We start from the raw sequence: 17,541 nt of genomic DNA on the forward strand, positions 1-17,541 counted from the left end.
CATTAGCTACTAGAGAAATGCAAAACAAAAATGCAAGATACCATTTCACACACACTAGAATGCCTACTATTAAAATAATTGAAGTTTACAAGTGTTGGAGAGGATGTGGAGAAATATGAACTCTCATTCATTGCTGGTAGGAATGTAAAATGATGTAACCACTGTCAAAGACAGTTTGACAAGTCCTAAGGGATCCAAGTTTAGAGTTACCATATGACCTATCAATCCTGTTACTAAGTATATGATCAAAACAATTGAAAGCAGGAACTCAGAGAGATATTTATTTGCACACCAATGTTAATAGCAGCATTATTCACAATTGCCAAAAGAAGGAAGCAGCCCAAGTATCCATCAACTGAAGAATTTATAAATAAAATGTGGTATATACATACAGGGCAGTATGCATTTAAAAGGAATGAAGTTTTGATTCATGTGGCATCATGAAAGAACCTTGAAGACATTATATTGAGTGAAACAAGTAAAAACAAAAGGACAAATATTACACTATCTCACCAGTATGAAATAATTAGGATAAGCAAACTCATGGAGCTAGAATCTAGAATATAGGTTGCCAAGGGCTGGGTTGGGGATAGGCCATGGGGAGTTAACAGTTAATTTGTAAACAATATCTATTTGGGTTGATTGTAAAGTTTTGGAAATGGTTGGTGGTGATGGTAGCACAATGAAAGTGTAATGAATAGCATTGAATTATATATGTGAGTGTGGTAAAAAGGGAAAAATTTAGGTCATAAATATGTTACTAGAATAAAAATTGAAAGATAAAACATAGGACTGAACAACACAGTGAACCCCACTGTAAACAATACACTATAGTTAATAATACATTAATAAAAATGCTCTTTCATGAATTATAACAAATATACCACACTAATGTAAGGTGTTAATCATAGGGTGGTATATTGGGAAAAACACACCCTAATATAAACTATAAACTATAGTTAATTGTACAACTATAATATTCTTTCATCAATTATAACCAAGGTACCACACTAATGCAAAGTTTTAATAATAGGGAGGTGGGATATATACAAACTCTGTCGTTTTTACATGATTTTTCAATAAACCTACAACTTCCCTAATTGAAAATTTTAAATAAAAAAAGATATCAGGATCTCCTATTGAACTAATGAAAACTAAGCTTCCTGAGATTAAATTTTGACTATTCTTTTTGGCTATTTGTCTGTTAAATTTTTCCTAACTTCTCTGAACACTCTTTTGACCCTAGACATAATGCCAATTATAACTTTTATGTCACACTGTTATTTAAAGACTTAAATTATTTATATAAAACAGTTCACAATGTCTGGAATTTACTGAGTATTCAACAAAAGTAGTTTTTATTCTAATATCACAATTGTCCATCCTACTTCCCAGGGCAGAAAGACAGAAGGGATTTCAGCATAAAGCATTTGACCATTTCAGGTGGAATTTCTCAAGAACAAAACACTAACCCAATATTTAAGATATTGTGTTAGTATTAAAGAATGATTTAAAAAAAAAGCAACAATATTAAACTGCCTGGGGCTTCAGAACTAAGAGGTCAATGGTCATGCTTCTTAAATATATATAATATGAAACAATACATATCTTATATATCCTATGAGGCAATATTGCATAGCACAAGTAACATACCATGGAGAACAGATGATGAAACATTAATTCTGCCTGTAAGTGGCAAGGAACAGGGCAAATATTCATGTTCACATGCTAGACCCTATTTAGATGTACAGAGCATACTCTAGAGTAAATAACTTAGAGATGACAGACATTTTAAAATACATAAAGAAATCATTTCAGAAAAGTTCAATGATAAATTAATGATTTTATTTGGAGAGTAAATTTTTAGCATAGTTATTGTGATTGGCACATACCAGAACCAAACCTACTTGGAATATTAATAAGAGCCAAAGTTTCAATTTTCTTCATTTTCTCAAAATGTTTTACGGTTTTATTTTCATTATTGGTGCTCTTAAAATTTCTAAATTTAGGTAATCTAGGATTATTAGGTCTACCTCAAAACAGGAAAAAAATTATACATAAATGATCAAAGGAAAAATAAAACCATTTAAATAACCACTTCATCCTGAAATCATAGTATAAACTCAAATATTTTTCATGATCCATTTCATTCTACATATTGCAGAGAAATCTGCACAAGTGACCAGTCAATTTTTTACAAAGTGTATTTTCCTTACTGGCTGTATTTTATTCTGCTGCTTTAGACAGTATTTTTCAAACATTTATCTTTTCAGATCAAGTCACAGCTAAAAATAAGAAAGAAAAGGTAGGAAAAGATATTGTACCTTAATATACCCATACATCTAAAACAAAAATTTCAGGAAATACATTCATATTTGTGAAAATCTACTCTGTTGTGTTATCCTTGGTAAAATTCTGGTCATGATACAGAATTGACTTCAGAGTCCCCTAATGGATTGTGGATTAACATTAGAAAATCTTTCCTTGAGAGTAGGATTCTTCTACAATTTAGATTTCACTAGCAGAGGTAAGATAGAGGATAATAGATAGATAGATAGATAGATAGATAGATGACTATCAACAGATATATACACATTTAGCTTAAATATTTATCAGACATAAATAATTACTAAGAAGAATAATTAGAATGAAAGGTGTTATTTTATAATTTAACAGCTTTTTACAAGGAGTTACAAATAAACATCAGAAGTATCTCAAGTTAATTGGAGGGTGCTTTCCTGGTAAGGAAACACCAATTATATATTGGATTAAATCATTAATTTTAAAATAAGCAATGAGATAAACTGTCTCTCAAAAAATAATTCATATACTTTTTAATGTGAATATTTCTCATATAAAAGCTATAGTTTCTATTAAATATACTTCAAACAATATTCATAGATTTTTCAAATAAGCAAACATTATCAAAGATGAATATCAACACTGATGGGTAATGAATGTTACAGCTTTTGAAAATTTTCTTTAAATGTTCTGCGAACTAGTAAATTGGTAAAAGGACAAATTTATCATTAAAATATAAATATGAATGTGTTGTTACTGACTGCAAGAAATGGTATCTAAAGGGGATTGTATCATAAACATTGCATTGTATGATACATTTAATATTTAAATGAAACAACATTTTATAAGCTTGATCAACTAGATTTACTACAGACAAAAGAGATGTTGAAAAACTAGCTTCATCTCTTCCACCTAAGGTAAAGAAGTGAGATAAAAGAATATCCAATGGAGAAGAAAATAAAAATTATCTTCTTTGGAATGAAGAGTTATGAAAACTAAAGATGAGTATCAAATAAATGGAAGAAGGAAAAGATACAAGCTATGTACTGGAAGCTACTAATGAATAAATTGCTATTATTTTAGACTCCTTCTTATATATCATTTAAATAATGCAACAGTGTATTCATTTCTTTTAGAAAAAGATAATCCTTTGTACCATATGCAAGAAGGCTTTTTTCACTTGTTGGTTTCTTAGAGTGTAGATAAAAGGGTTCAGTATTGGGGCAACTGAGGTATTGAGCACTGAAATTCCCTTGGCAAAGGAAATTCTTTGTTGGACTGAAGGTTTAACGTACATGAAGATGCAGCCGCCATAAGAGAGGATGATCACGAACATGTGGGAAGAACATGTGGAAAATGCCTTTCTCTTCTGATTAGCAGAAGGGATTTTTAGGATAGTCAAGGCAATGTGAGTGTATGATATTATCACCATTACCAACGTGACCAAGAGTGTCACTGAAGATGAGATGAAACCCATTGTCTCCAGGAGGCCTGTGTCTGAGCAGGAGATCTGCAGAAGAGGAGTAGTGTCACAGAAAAAATGATCAATAATGTTGTAAGCACAGAAGTCAAGGTATAGACCAAAGAGGAGTGGTGGAAAGATGGAAAAGAACCCAGCAACCCAACAACTGAGGACAAGCTATACACAGACTTTGCTGTTCATGATGGTTGTGTAGTGCAGGGGCTTACAGATGGCAACATAGCGGTCATAGGACATGGCTGCCAGCAGGTAAAATTCAGATGCTCCAAGAAAGAAGAAAAAAAACAATTGAGTGAAACAACTGTTATAGGAAATGGTTTTGTCCCCAGTTGCCATCATAACCAGTAATTTAGGGATGCATGTAGTAGCAAAAGAGATTTCTAAGAAGGAAAAATTCCTAAGGAAAAAATACATGGGGTTCTTGAGGTGAGTGTCCATCAGGGTGAGTGTGATGACGATTAGATTGCCAGTGATGCTGAGCAAGTAGGTGAGAAGAAGGAAGATAAATAACACAAATTTTAACTGTGGGTCGTCAGTCAAACCTGCTAGGACAAACACGGTCACTCTTGAATGGTTTCCCATTATCATGGGGATTCTATCATCTGAATAAAAAAATTTATATGTATATATATATATATATATGTAATTTTACATTGATTCCTGTAACAAAGAGAAATGATAATTAGTGTTAAGCTACAGTTTGCAAAGCACTGCTCGGTACAGTAATACAGTACTCAATAAAGTTTTACAGATAGTTTTGCCAGTTAGAAAAATTAGATTGCATTACCATGGTACCTGAAGAGATAATTAGAACTTAAATTTCATTTCCACTAGGGAATAAACCATGTAAGAGTAGTAATTGTTGCTTGTTTTTAAATGACTAAATTATAGGGTCCTATAAGCAAAGGGAATGCTTTTTCTCTCTTGTTAGTATTTGGTATACCATGCCATGTCTTGATCAAGTAAAGAAGTTTTTACACTAGAACCTAAATTATATCCATCTTTACAAGTACATCAGGCCACATTCTGCATCTCACACATGCAAATACACAATCATACAGTTGCTATAGTCAATAATCAAGGACAGTACACCTTTACCAGATAAGTGGATAGGAGACATTGTTGAAAATTTTATTTGCTCATATCTGTTGTCATGCATATCGCTTCCCACTTTATGCCCAATATAAAGTCAGCAAGAACCATGTGATAGTGCTGATGTGGATAACAAGAAACTGCAGGTTTCCTCTGCAGGTTATGGCTCTGATAATATACAGGGGAAAGAAAACCAATAAGTGGGTAAAGGGATATACAAGCAAATATAAATACACAAATATGAGATAAGGGAATAGTTATAAGATGGGCAATGCACAGAGAAGAGAAAGATATAGAATATTGTGTATGGAGGCCTAAAGGAAAAAGACTATTTGCAGAGGAAGACTAATGAGCTCAAGGAAAAAAATTAAAAGAATTAAAATACATAAATCAGTAAGTAAAAAATTTTAATAAGGTAATATTTAGCAATGAATTTCACTCCATCCACTTATATATTACTTAAATTAACTTTTTGCTCTTTTTCTAAAATACTACTGAAAACATGAAGAATTTGGACATCAGCATGGCCTAAAGACAAAAAGAAAGAATACCTGGATAATTTCAATTTCATAATGAATCACTGACAGGAGTATTGGACAACTTTTAGAAGGCACGCATTTCCCTACCATGATAAGGATATTCAAAGATTCCAGTTAACAGGAAATTAGCAATATTAATAATAGAAAAATATACTCAACATTTGACATATAATAAAAGGAAAAGTGAGAAAGAGAAACAACAATATTCACGTTTGCACAGCTATTGTGCAAGCTATTATAGACCAAATTATAGAGCATTTCTTACAAAAAAATATACATGATGTATTTTGAGAAAAGTTCTTTCCTCTGTATCTTCATCCTCAAACACATGAAATGGTTAAATTTTTGATGGGCACTATATAAGACAATATTTTTATCTGGAGGACATGAAGAGAACTATTTCCAACCACCAAAATCTACATGATTCTTTTGAAGCCCTCTATATAAAGAAAAATGATAGCATAAGGATAAAAAATTGTTAGCATAATGTCCAGTATTATCTAGAGGAGTTCACAGAGAGAAAAGGAGCATTGTAATGTAGATCCTAGCAGGAGATGAAGAAATGAAGCCAGGTATTCCTAGCAGAGGAAGCAGCCAGACAGATGCAAAATGAAGTGTACATGCATGATTATGAAAGAAACTATAAAAATCATGTTTGCCAATAATTGAAATATATAATAGAGGAAAAAAATGTCATTTTCCTGGCAATTCCTTGCATATTCAAATAATTATGAAACAATCTATTAGGAATTTTTTCTCATTTACACAAATTATACTAATGACAATTTTAGGAATGAATATATCGGAAACAGAATTTTATCATGACAACTGATTACTTTGTCTAACTTCAACAAGCATACATACCATCTAACCCCCAACACACACTGTATAGGAAAACAAAATTCTTATTAAAACCATCAGAACACCGGATCATAAAGACAATTATGTTTCATCATGTTAGATATTTTGAATAGCAGATACATTTTAAATGGAAATATTTTTGATAATAAATAATCTCTGTATCACATGTTCATCTTTCACCATTTTCTGTAAATTCCAAAATAAAAGGTGAGAAAAAAGGCTAAAGTTTTAATGGTCCAAATAGACCAAAGCAGATTTAAACATATCTAATAGAAAATATCATCTTTGTATTTTAGAAATACATATTATCTTCATCATTTTAAAGTCACAAAGCAGCCTGCCAAATGCATTTAGGATCTCAAACAGCTCTCTTTAAGAAGACGTATGCATATTGCCACAGGCAAAATGATCTGTGCCTCAATGTTCAACTCTTATCATCATGCTGAAGGAGCACACTGATGTTCCATTCATCTCTGCATGGACTGCACTCTAGCCCACAATTTATGATTGTTTAAATGGCAACCTAGTGAAGTTTTGATTAGAATTTTTTTCAGCTGTTCATGTTAGTTATTAAAATTTCCCTTTACTAAAATTTACTAATTTATGTATTAAATACTTTCCTAAGTATTATACATAGTGCCACAAAAAAGTTAATCAACTCTTGATCCTATGGATTATGTATGCTTTCTGCACCCTGCAGAAAAACAACTAAAGATTATGAGGAACTCTCAGAGGCATCTGAGTTCCAAGAACCCAATTTCCCCACAGGTCACCAATTGGTATGTCATACAAATGTTCTCTACAGGCATTAAGCATTTTATAATATGGATAAACTACTTATTTTAATTATGTCTCCAGGGAATTCCATATAAATTGCCTTCATATATGTTTCACCTCCCACATATGCACTTTATGAAATCTTAGATACATAGATAAGGATTTGGAAGCAGAAAGAGGAAAGGTTATTTCAGGTGGGAATAAGAAGTGAGAATATGAGAGAATACAGGAGAGCATATCCTGTAATCCAACAGTATCTTAAACTATGTGCTTTTATTAATTCTCCACTCACGCTTAATATTTCCTATCCTCTATGGATGGCAATTTAGTGTTGCTTATGAAATTTGTAATTCAGACTGCTACCATACCCAAGCATTGTTTTTACTCTAGCTGTTTTTTGGGGGTGGGAGAAGGAATGGAGTGAAGGGTTTTGTGCTAAGTTTTACATTTTCTTCTCTCTTTTAGGATACTCAATATCTCTAAACTTATTTTTTCCATTCTCAATGTGATTTCTAAAGGAGGCACACATATACTCTTATTTTAACCATTATTCGCTCCTCTCTAAGATTGCTCTTCCACTCCTATGGGGACTTTTAAGTCATTTCCCTGTTGCCAGGGCTCTTATCTAAAAGTACATTTTATACACTGAGAGTGTATTTTCTCTTTCTGGAGGTTTTGGATTAATTTTAGGTCAGCAGCTGTGGCCTGCTTTTCTCTCCCATTCAGTTATCCCGAACTGCCCTGTAGATGAATGTGCTAGGGCTCGGAAAGAGAGCCAGGGTTTTGTTGCTTATTTTTCTGCTAATAGGTAAATTAAAGCTTGGAAGTTCTCTACCTTATATTTGTGATAAGGGCTTTCTTTGTATAGTTTTATTTGTTCTACATATTCTTTATTGTCTATGGAGGATATGTTAAAAATTTCAGATAATGGGAGAATACTTACTCAGATACACAAAATTCCCATTTCTTGGTTCATTTTCCAGGTATTCTTTGGGCTGAGTTCCTGGAAGCTTCCCACAATTCCTTGCCATGTGAGATTCTCCATCGTGAGTACCTATTCATCAAGTATGCATGGAGAATCTCTAGCTCTAGGTCTGCTAAGATGGAGTGCCATTCCATCACTTTTGTAATATCAAGCAACCTAACTATGAGGGTGACATGACATCACCTTTGGCATATTCAAATAGTTAGAACTGATCAAGGTCATGCCCCAACACAAGGATAGTGGACTACACAATGCATAAGATAGGAAGTCAGAAACTCTAGAGATCACCTGAAGACTTGTTTATCTGCCACAACAATAAAGAAAAAAATTGAGAAACAAAAACCAGATAGGATGAACTGAAAAAAAAAAATACTGATATGCTGGATTTAAACTAAAATATGTCAATTATTGCATTAAATATAAATGGGCTATACATCACAATTAAAAAGATGGATACACAAAATTACTTGGATGTATCTCACAAATGTACTGAGATAAGGATACTGTAAATGTAGGAAAAAGTATATAACACATTCCCATTTATTTTAAATTCCAGGATACAAATAGTTAATGTGTATTATATGAAAATAAGCTAGCTGTTTGTTGTGGTAAGTTTGACAGGAGAGATAGATTTCACATGTGCACAAAGGACATTATGGAAAAACTGTAATATAGCTTTATTGAGATAGTTACAGGAATATATACATTTGTCATAGTCATGAATAATTGTATTTAAAATCTATGTATTTTGTAATATGCAAATTATAACCTAAGTTATCACTCAAGAGTGTTCACAGTTATAGTTACCATTAATTTATATGACAAATTATTTTAGAGTATTCACATTGTGACAGGATCTCTTCTATGCATTAGGAATAAATGATAAATAGATAAATCCTTGTTCTAATGGCATTTGCATTCAATTGACAGGAATGAAGCAGTAGACAAATCAATAAGAAAATAAGGAAAAATAAGTATTAAATGTAACTTCAAATTAAAATAGAACAAAAAATATAGATTTTACACCTAATAAACATCACTTCATTTGGTCTCACACAGAAATTGAGGTTTAAACACCGTCACTATCGTCCTTTACCCTTTAGTCTGATTTATCTTAGTCCTAATCAAGTCCTTTTGTTCATGTAGCTGCTGGAAGTCTGATCTTTTTTTCATACTCTTGAACATTTATTGTATCTGCTAATGCTGACATTCATAGCTGCTGAACTTTGGCTCTGAGTCTCAGGTGTCACACAGAACCCCAAAGTTCCAAGGACCATCCAGGTTATGCACAAAGAGCCCAGCATCTCAGAATTTAGAACCAGCCATTACAACTCAGGGATAGATGTAACTCCTCTAAGAGTGTGCAGTCTAGGAACCTTTATAATAAGCCTTCCCTTGATAACCTATGCTCCCAGATTCAATTCTCAGAGTTTGCACATTATAATTAGTTCATGTTAGTGAGACATTATATTTGTCTTTTCATTTCTGGTTTATTTCATGCAGCATATTGTCCTCAATATCCAGTCACCTAGTTGCATACCTCACAACTTCATTCCTTCTTGTAGCAGCTCAATATTCCATTGTATGTATAACACACAGCATGCCATTCCATTCATCAGATGATGTCACATTAGGCCACCTCTATCCACTGTGAATTGTGAATACTGTCACCATAAATCTCCCTTTGCAAATATCCATTCATGGTCCTCTTTTCAGTTCTTCCAAGTATACACCCAATAAGAGGGTTGCAGGACCATATGGCAAACCCTTTCTTATCTTCCTGTGGAACCACCACACTGCCTTTCAGATGTGCTGCACCATTCTACTTCACCACCAATGGTGATTGGGTACATCCCTTTCTCCACATTTTCTCTAGCACTTGTATCCCTTTGTTTATTTTTAAACAGTTTTATTCACATACCATACATTCCTTCCTTAGTAATCAATGATTCCCAGTATAATCACAAAATTATGCATTCACCACCACAATCTATGAGTCACACACACATATATTGTAACACACTATATAATTTCACTTATATGGTCAGTTTATTCAAACATGATAATTACATGGAACTTTGAATAGGGAGTGAAATCTGCCTGGTTTGTACAGGATAGTGTGAAGCCCCCATACATCCAAGAATAATTTGGGCAGAGAATAAAAATGTATCTGCAAAGCCTCTTTGAGGGACTGGGGGACAATGTGGAAATATTAAACTTCCCCACCTGGAGAATTACTGATAATCACACAAGCATTGGGGACTACCAGTTTAGAAAGCTGAGCCCTCATTCTTGGGGCCTGTCCTTATGAAGTTTGTTACTGCAGAGGAGATGCTAAGCCTACTTAAAATTGCACCTGAGTCACTCCCAGAGAAGCTCTTTTGTTGCTCTGATGTGGCCTCTCTCTCTCTCTAAGCCCACTAGGCAGATAAACTCACTGTCCTTCCCCCTATGAGGGACATGACTCCCAAGGGTATAATCTCCCTGGTTACATGGGACATGAATTGCAGGGATGAACTTGGCATTGTGTCATGGATCAAGGAAGCCTTCTTGGACCAAAAGGGCGAAGAGAAATGAAACAAAATAAATATTCAGTGGCTAAAACATTTCAAATGGAGTCACAAGGTCATTCTGGAGTGTATTCCTATGTGCTATATAAATATTCCTTTTTAGTTTTTAGTGTACTGGAAAAGCTAGAAGGAAATACCTGGTACTTTTGAACTGCAATCCAGTAACTTTGATTCTTGAAGATGATTGTATAATTTTATAGCTTACACTATGGGACCCTGTGATTGTGAAAACCTTGTGGCTCTCACTCCTTTTATACAGTATATGAACAGATGAGTAGAAAAATGAGGACAAAAAGTAAATGAATTATAGGGAGGGATGGGGGCTCTGGGATGTTTTGGGTGATCTTTTCTACTTTAATTTGTATTCTTCTTTTTATAGTAATGAAAATGTTCAAAAATTATTTGTGGCAATGAATGAACAACTATTATGGTATTGTGAACAACTGATCACACACCACAGATGATTGTATGGTTTGTGAATATATCTCAATAAAATTAAACTTAAAAAAAATAAAAATAGGACAATGTGACAATGGGAAAGAATGCATTGTACATTTTTTGAATAAGGAAGTCATGTTTGATGAAGTGACATTTAAGATGAATTTTGAATGAAAAAAATAAATGCTAATAGGACAAACACTGTGAAGAGTAACCAGGCCAAGGGAAGAGCTAGGTCAGAAATCTATCATGTGGGAACTTGATTTCTTCAAAGAAAAGTGGAAAGGATATTGTAACTAGTGCATAATGGATGGAAGGGAAAAGGTAGGAAATTAGGTCAAAGAGACAAAATCAAGTTCAAAGAGGGATTGTTAACCAACATCAGGAAAACGGTCCTTATTTCCAATGAGATGGGAAATGATATTAATGTGTTGAGCAAAGGAATGATATAATTATACAGATTTATTTTAAAGTGTTAGGAATGATAAAATATATGTTGTTTCACAGCAGTATAACAATATGGAGAATTTTGCAGTAATCCATCAAGTGATAATTGGAAGTATATGCCCAACTGAAATGAAAACATATGTCCACAAAAAAATGTGTACACAACTGTTCATAACAATGTTATGCAGAATAACTGTAAAATGAGAAAAAAAACACAAATGTCCAGCAACTGATGGGCATTAATTAGCTTTATGAAGCAACAAAGTACTAATACATGCTACAAATGAATGATCCTTGAAATCACTATGCTAAGTAAAATAAGCCAGTCACAAAAGATGCCATATCCATTTATATAAATATTCCACAATAATCAAATAGAGAAAGAGAATGTATATTAATGGTGGTATAGGGCTAGGGGATGAGGATTTTGAGGGTAATAGCTAAAGAAAATGGAGCTCCTTTTTTAGTTGATGAAAATACTTTAAAATTAATCATGGTGATAATTGTACAATTTACTGAAAAACATTGAATTCAGTACTTTCAATGGATGAATTCCATGGTATTTGAATTTTATCTCAACAAAGCTGTTACCAAAAGAGAGCAAGAGTGATAATTGATCGATTCAGGCTCACGGTAGGATTCCAAACAATTTTAAAAAGTGGAGTAAGTAGCCTGGTATACTAGATGTGAGTGCTAAGAGAAAGATAAAATACTAATTCAAGAATATTGGTTTGTACAAATGGAAGAATATTAGTTCCAAATACAGGAGTGTAGAAAAATAGGACAAGTCTAGTTTTTTGAAGATGGGATTTCTATTGCCCTGTTTTGTTTGTTATGTCATCATAAATCTCATAAATATAATTAGGATTGGCAAGTGGAATACATAGAGAATGGAGGTAGAAATGGGGATTATGATATTTAGGAATGAATCCATGGAGAAGCCACAAAAGAAACTGAAAATAACCTGACGTATAATTGAAGAAAACCAGATAATGATGTCTCAATGAGTCCTTCCAAACAAATTATATGGAATAGGAGTTGGTGATAAACAATGCTAAATATTACTGAGGCTCACTGTCAACAATGTAATGATGACTCATGGATTTGGCAACATGGAGTTTGAAAGCAAAGGGTTAATGGACTGATGGCTTAAAGAACAGTAAAAGGGTTGAGGAGAGAAGGTAAAGAAAAAAAGTAGCAATGGTAATTAGAGCCAAAAGTAGGCAATGCATGATGATTTCTAAATTCAGATTAGAAAACAGAAAAAAGGAGGCATATTTATTGGGAACAAAATGTTTCAAATATTTTGACCACAGTGGGAAACCTAATTCAGCTTTCACTAAATAATATAATAAATGCGATAAAATAAAGCAATTTCACCAATTAAAATAAGAAAAGAGGAAAGTTGTAACTACAAACAATTTTTAAAATGGATAAATTTATTAGAATATCTGAACGTACTAACTATTGCATATTTGGAAGAAAGAGCAAAATGATTGCAAAATAGACTCTAAAATTTAGGAAAGTGCATTTCAAAATGTTCAGAAAAAAGATTAGATGATCAGCCTGGCAATTATATATATGCAAGAATGAACTTTCAGAGCCTTCAATCATGAAATAAATGCCAGTTTGACTTAACCTCAAAATATTATTCAACTTCCCAAAAATATTGAAGTTGTCCTTAACAAAAGATTTATAAAAAAAAATTATTTGGAGTGCAAGAATTTTATGTTATTGTTCAATTTACCAAAAATCTGAGTTATGTTCCTTGAGAGAAGGCAATGAATGCTTCTATAGCTCTCTTTTCAAAGAGTCTTTAAATTCTGGAAGAATAATTTGGTCAATAAACAAAAGTATGTCTGCACTCATAATCAGATGAAGAAACATAATTTTATTAGAATTCATTTTGAGAAAACTAATTCAAAACAGCAAATTTTATGGGAAATTCAACTGGCAAATTAGAATAACCATTGAAGGAAAGATACCATTAAGTTATTTAAAAATGAAATGTTATCAGTGAAGTTGCACAGAGAATTGAGTGACTAAAACTGCCTTGATAAGTGATAGATAATGTTCTTACATAATGTGACACTTAGACTGGGTATGTAGAGGGTTCAGGATAAGCATATAAAACCTGTAGCAAGAAAGCATTGGGAAGCAGAAGAAAGCAGTAAGAGAGCTTCAAGTATGGGTGGCTGCATTACATTATAAAACCATGCTATTCATACCCACTCAGTCTTCAGCTTGGTGTGCTTTGTATGCAAAAATGAACAGTCAGGAATTATCCTCTACCAGGACATTCAGGAATGCCTGGAGTCTAGGCTTTAGATAAAAGTTTAACAGACATCAATATCCCTCATTGGAGTAATGAAAGGTAATCCTTCTTGTGTTTAAATTTTGACCAGTTTCTTGTTCAAAATTTTCTTTTGAAATTTTCTTAACCTCTTTGAGCTATATTTTAATCCTGTGCATAAGGTTAATTATAGTTATCATATCACACTGTTGTTTCAAGAATTACATGATTTATATAAAACACTTAGCCATGCATGGGAGTTAGTGGGTATTCAACAAAACATGTCTTATTTTTAATGGTACAATTTTTGTCCAGCCTACCTCACTAGTGCATAAAACAATTAGGTGGAAGCTCTCTCAAGGAATGTACTGTAAATATATTTAACAAGTTGTGTTACTTCCCAAAGATCCAACTTAAAAAAAAAAAGCAAAAAAAACATCAACAGTAAAACTAACTGGGATTCAGGAATCATGTGCCAGTTTTTCTAATAGATGTAATGCAAAGTAATTTTTCTTAGACCAAGTGAAGTATCAGAGAGAACCGATGACAAAACTTTCATTCTGACTTTGGGTGGGCAAGACTTAGGTTAAAAGTGCTAGACTCCTATTAGTATTTGCAGAACAGCCTGTCTGGTAAATAACTTGCAGATGATAGACTTTTAAAAATGTATAAATAGAGAGGATCTAAGATGACAGCATAGTGTGGAGTGGAAGCTAAGTAATCCCCCTGGAACAACCAAAAAGAAAAATCAGAAACAACTAGTATATAATCCAGAATAATTGCAGGGGGACAAACGTGATCATCCACTCATCAAACACCAACCTGAATTGAGAGGAATGCCTGAGATCACAGCATAAATCTGTAAGTAAAAACTGCAAATCCAAGTTGGGAGACTCCTCCCTTCACAGCCTGAGCTGCAAAGCCTTGTGGTGCCAGAGAGACGCTCTCTCCCAGCAAGCAAATATAGCTCAGCTGAGCTCCAACTGGGGTTTTAATTAGGGAGTGTAAACTCTTCACTATGAGGTACAAATCCCCAACAAGCAAACAGAGGCTTTGGGTGACAACTGACCTTGGAGAGGCAGAGGGTCACCTCAGACTAGCTCTGAAGGGGACTCTCTTTTCCTTTTTCAGCTCAGTGGAGAGACCCTCAGCCATTTTCAGTTCCCAGTGCTGTGACCCAGACACAAACAGTGCATAGGCAGAGGGAGACCATTGAAATGCTAATGACCTCCCCTTAGGGGGGTCTATCTTCTCTACTGTGAAAGGGGTGGGGCCCAGCTCTACTACCTGCCTTCATTCAGAACTTGGGGAAAAACAGCCACACCTTCTTACACCAGTGAAGACTTACAGGCTAACAGGTGCCACCTGCTTGGCAGAAAAGCACAGTGACTGGAGGCATCACAGGGTGTACCAATTTTCTAAGACACCCCCTCAGGGAAACTGGATACTGAATATTTCTTCCTTCTGGGACCTGAGCCCATTCTGGTCTGGGGAGGCCTGATAGGGATAACCAAGGAAACCATGCCTAGACAACAGAAAACTACAACCTACATTAAGAAAAATGAGGTTATGGCCTGGTCAGGGGCAAAAAAAACTTCCACTTCAACTGTGATGAAGGAATTAAAACAAATCAGAATAAGTCAATTCAAAAGTTTAGGGAAGATATGGCAATAGAGCTGAACCATATAATGAAAACACAGGACGTGCATAAGGTAGAAATTGAAAGTTCAAAAAACCAACTGGCAGAATCTATGGCAATGAAAGGCACACACAAGAGATGAAAGACACAATGAAAACTTACAATAGCAGATCTCAAGAGGCAGATGAAAACACTCAGGAACTGGAGAACAAGGCGCCTGAAAACCTACACACAAAAGAACAGACAGAGAAAAGAATGGAAAAATATGAGCAACATCTCTGGTAACTTAAGGATAAAATGTAAAGCAAGAATTTATGTGTAACTGGTGTCCCAGAAGGAGAAGAGAAGGGAAAAGGGACAGAAGCAATAATAGAGGAAATAATCAATGAAAATTTCACATCTCTTAAGAAAGACATAAAATTATGGATCCAAGAAGCACAGCGAACCCCAAACTGAATAGATCTGAATAGGCCTATGCCAAGACACTTAACAATCAGATTATCAAACATCAAAGATAAAGAGAGAATTCTGTAAGCAGCAAGAGAGAAGCGATCTGTCACATGCAAAGGAAGCTTGATAAGACTATGTGTGGATTTCTCAATAGAAACTATGGAGGCAAGAAGGAAGTGGGGTGATATATTTAAGATACTGAAAGAGGAAAACCACAAACCAAGAATCCTATATCTGGCAAAACTGTCCTTCAGATATGAGGGAAAGCTTAAAATATTCTCTGACAGACACACAATGACAGAGTTTGTGAACAAGATACCTGCTCTACAGGAAACAGTAAAGGAAGCACTGCAGACAGAAAGGAAAAGACAGGAGTGAGAGATTTGGAAAAAAATTTTGGGAGATAGTAGCACAGCAATGTAAGTACACTGAACAAAGATGATTGTGAATATGGTTGAAAGAGGAAAGCTGGGACCATGTGGCACCAGAACAAAAGACGAATAATAAAGACTGGGACTGTGTAACTCAGGGAAACCTAAGATGTTCAATGATTGTATTAATAAAAGGTAGAAATATGTTTTTACATGAGGTAGAACAAATGAATGTCAACATTGCAAGGTGTTAAAAATAGGGTGGGATTGGGGGGAAATACAATCAATGCAAACTAGAGGCTTGAATTAATAGAAACATTGTATTATGCTTCCTTTAATGCAACAAAGACAACATACCAAAGCTAAATGCATGTGGGGGTGGGGTGGGGAATAGGAGAAGGGTATGGGACTCCTGGCATTGGTGATGTTGTCTGACTCTTTATTCTACTTTAAGTAAATGCTATCTTTCCTTTTGTCACCTTCTAGCTATCAAGTGTTTTTTTTTCTTTGTTTGTTTTTCTCTCTCTTTTCTTTTTCTTCTGCCTCTCTGCCTTCTTTGACTCTTCCTCTGTCTTTGTGGAAGAAATGGAGATGTCCTTATTTGAGAGTGGTGATGGTGCTCAATACATAAATACATGACTACATGGGGAACCAAAGATTGTTTATTTAGGACAGATTGTATAGTGTGTGAACAAAACCATCTTAAAAGAAATGGGTTGATGAAGAAATCTTGAGGGCACTATATTGAGTGAAATAAGACAGATACATAAAGGCAAATATTGCAGGGTCTCACTGATATGAACTAATTATAATATGTAAACTCATAGACATGAAATATAAGTTACCAGGACATAGAAATGAGGCTAAAGAATGGGGAGTGTTTGCTTATGAGCAGAATGTTCAACTAGGGTGAAATTAAATGTTTGGAAATGGACAGGGTTGATAGTAGCATGTTATGAGAATAACTAACAGTGTTCTTAGCTTTTTCTGGGGACAAACTCTGAATTACATATATTATCTCTTCTCAAAATGTCTCTTTTAACTTCTCTGAGCTCCTTCTCTCCATGAGTTCTCTTAAAGGACTCCAGGGATCCAAGACCCACCTGGAATGGGCAGGATCACCCCTCCATGGAAATGATCTTCTCAAACATCCAACCCTAATCAAAAAACTAATAAGTCTGCCCCCATGAGATTGCATTAAAGAACATGGCTTTTGTGGGGGAACATCATGTATTCAAGCCAGCAGATTATTTAATCTTTGTTTTCTATTAATCATAGTCTTCCTAGTTTTGCTGAAC

The 17,541-nt window shown here is 34.2% G+C and overlaps 1 pseudogene; it reads right to left on the reverse strand.

Annotated features, from left to right (window-relative positions):
* Positions 1-3,433: 3,433 nt before the first annotated feature.
* LOC119542754 lies at positions 3,434-4,363 on the reverse strand (annotated as a pseudogene).
* Positions 4,364-17,541: the final 13,178 nt, after the last annotated feature.

This window comes from Choloepus didactylus, chromosome 8 (genome assembly GCF_015220235.1).
Source record: "Choloepus didactylus isolate mChoDid1 chromosome 8, mChoDid1.pri, whole genome shotgun sequence".
NCBI classification, from domain to species: domain Eukaryota; kingdom Metazoa; phylum Chordata; class Mammalia; order Pilosa; family Megalonychidae; genus Choloepus; species Choloepus didactylus.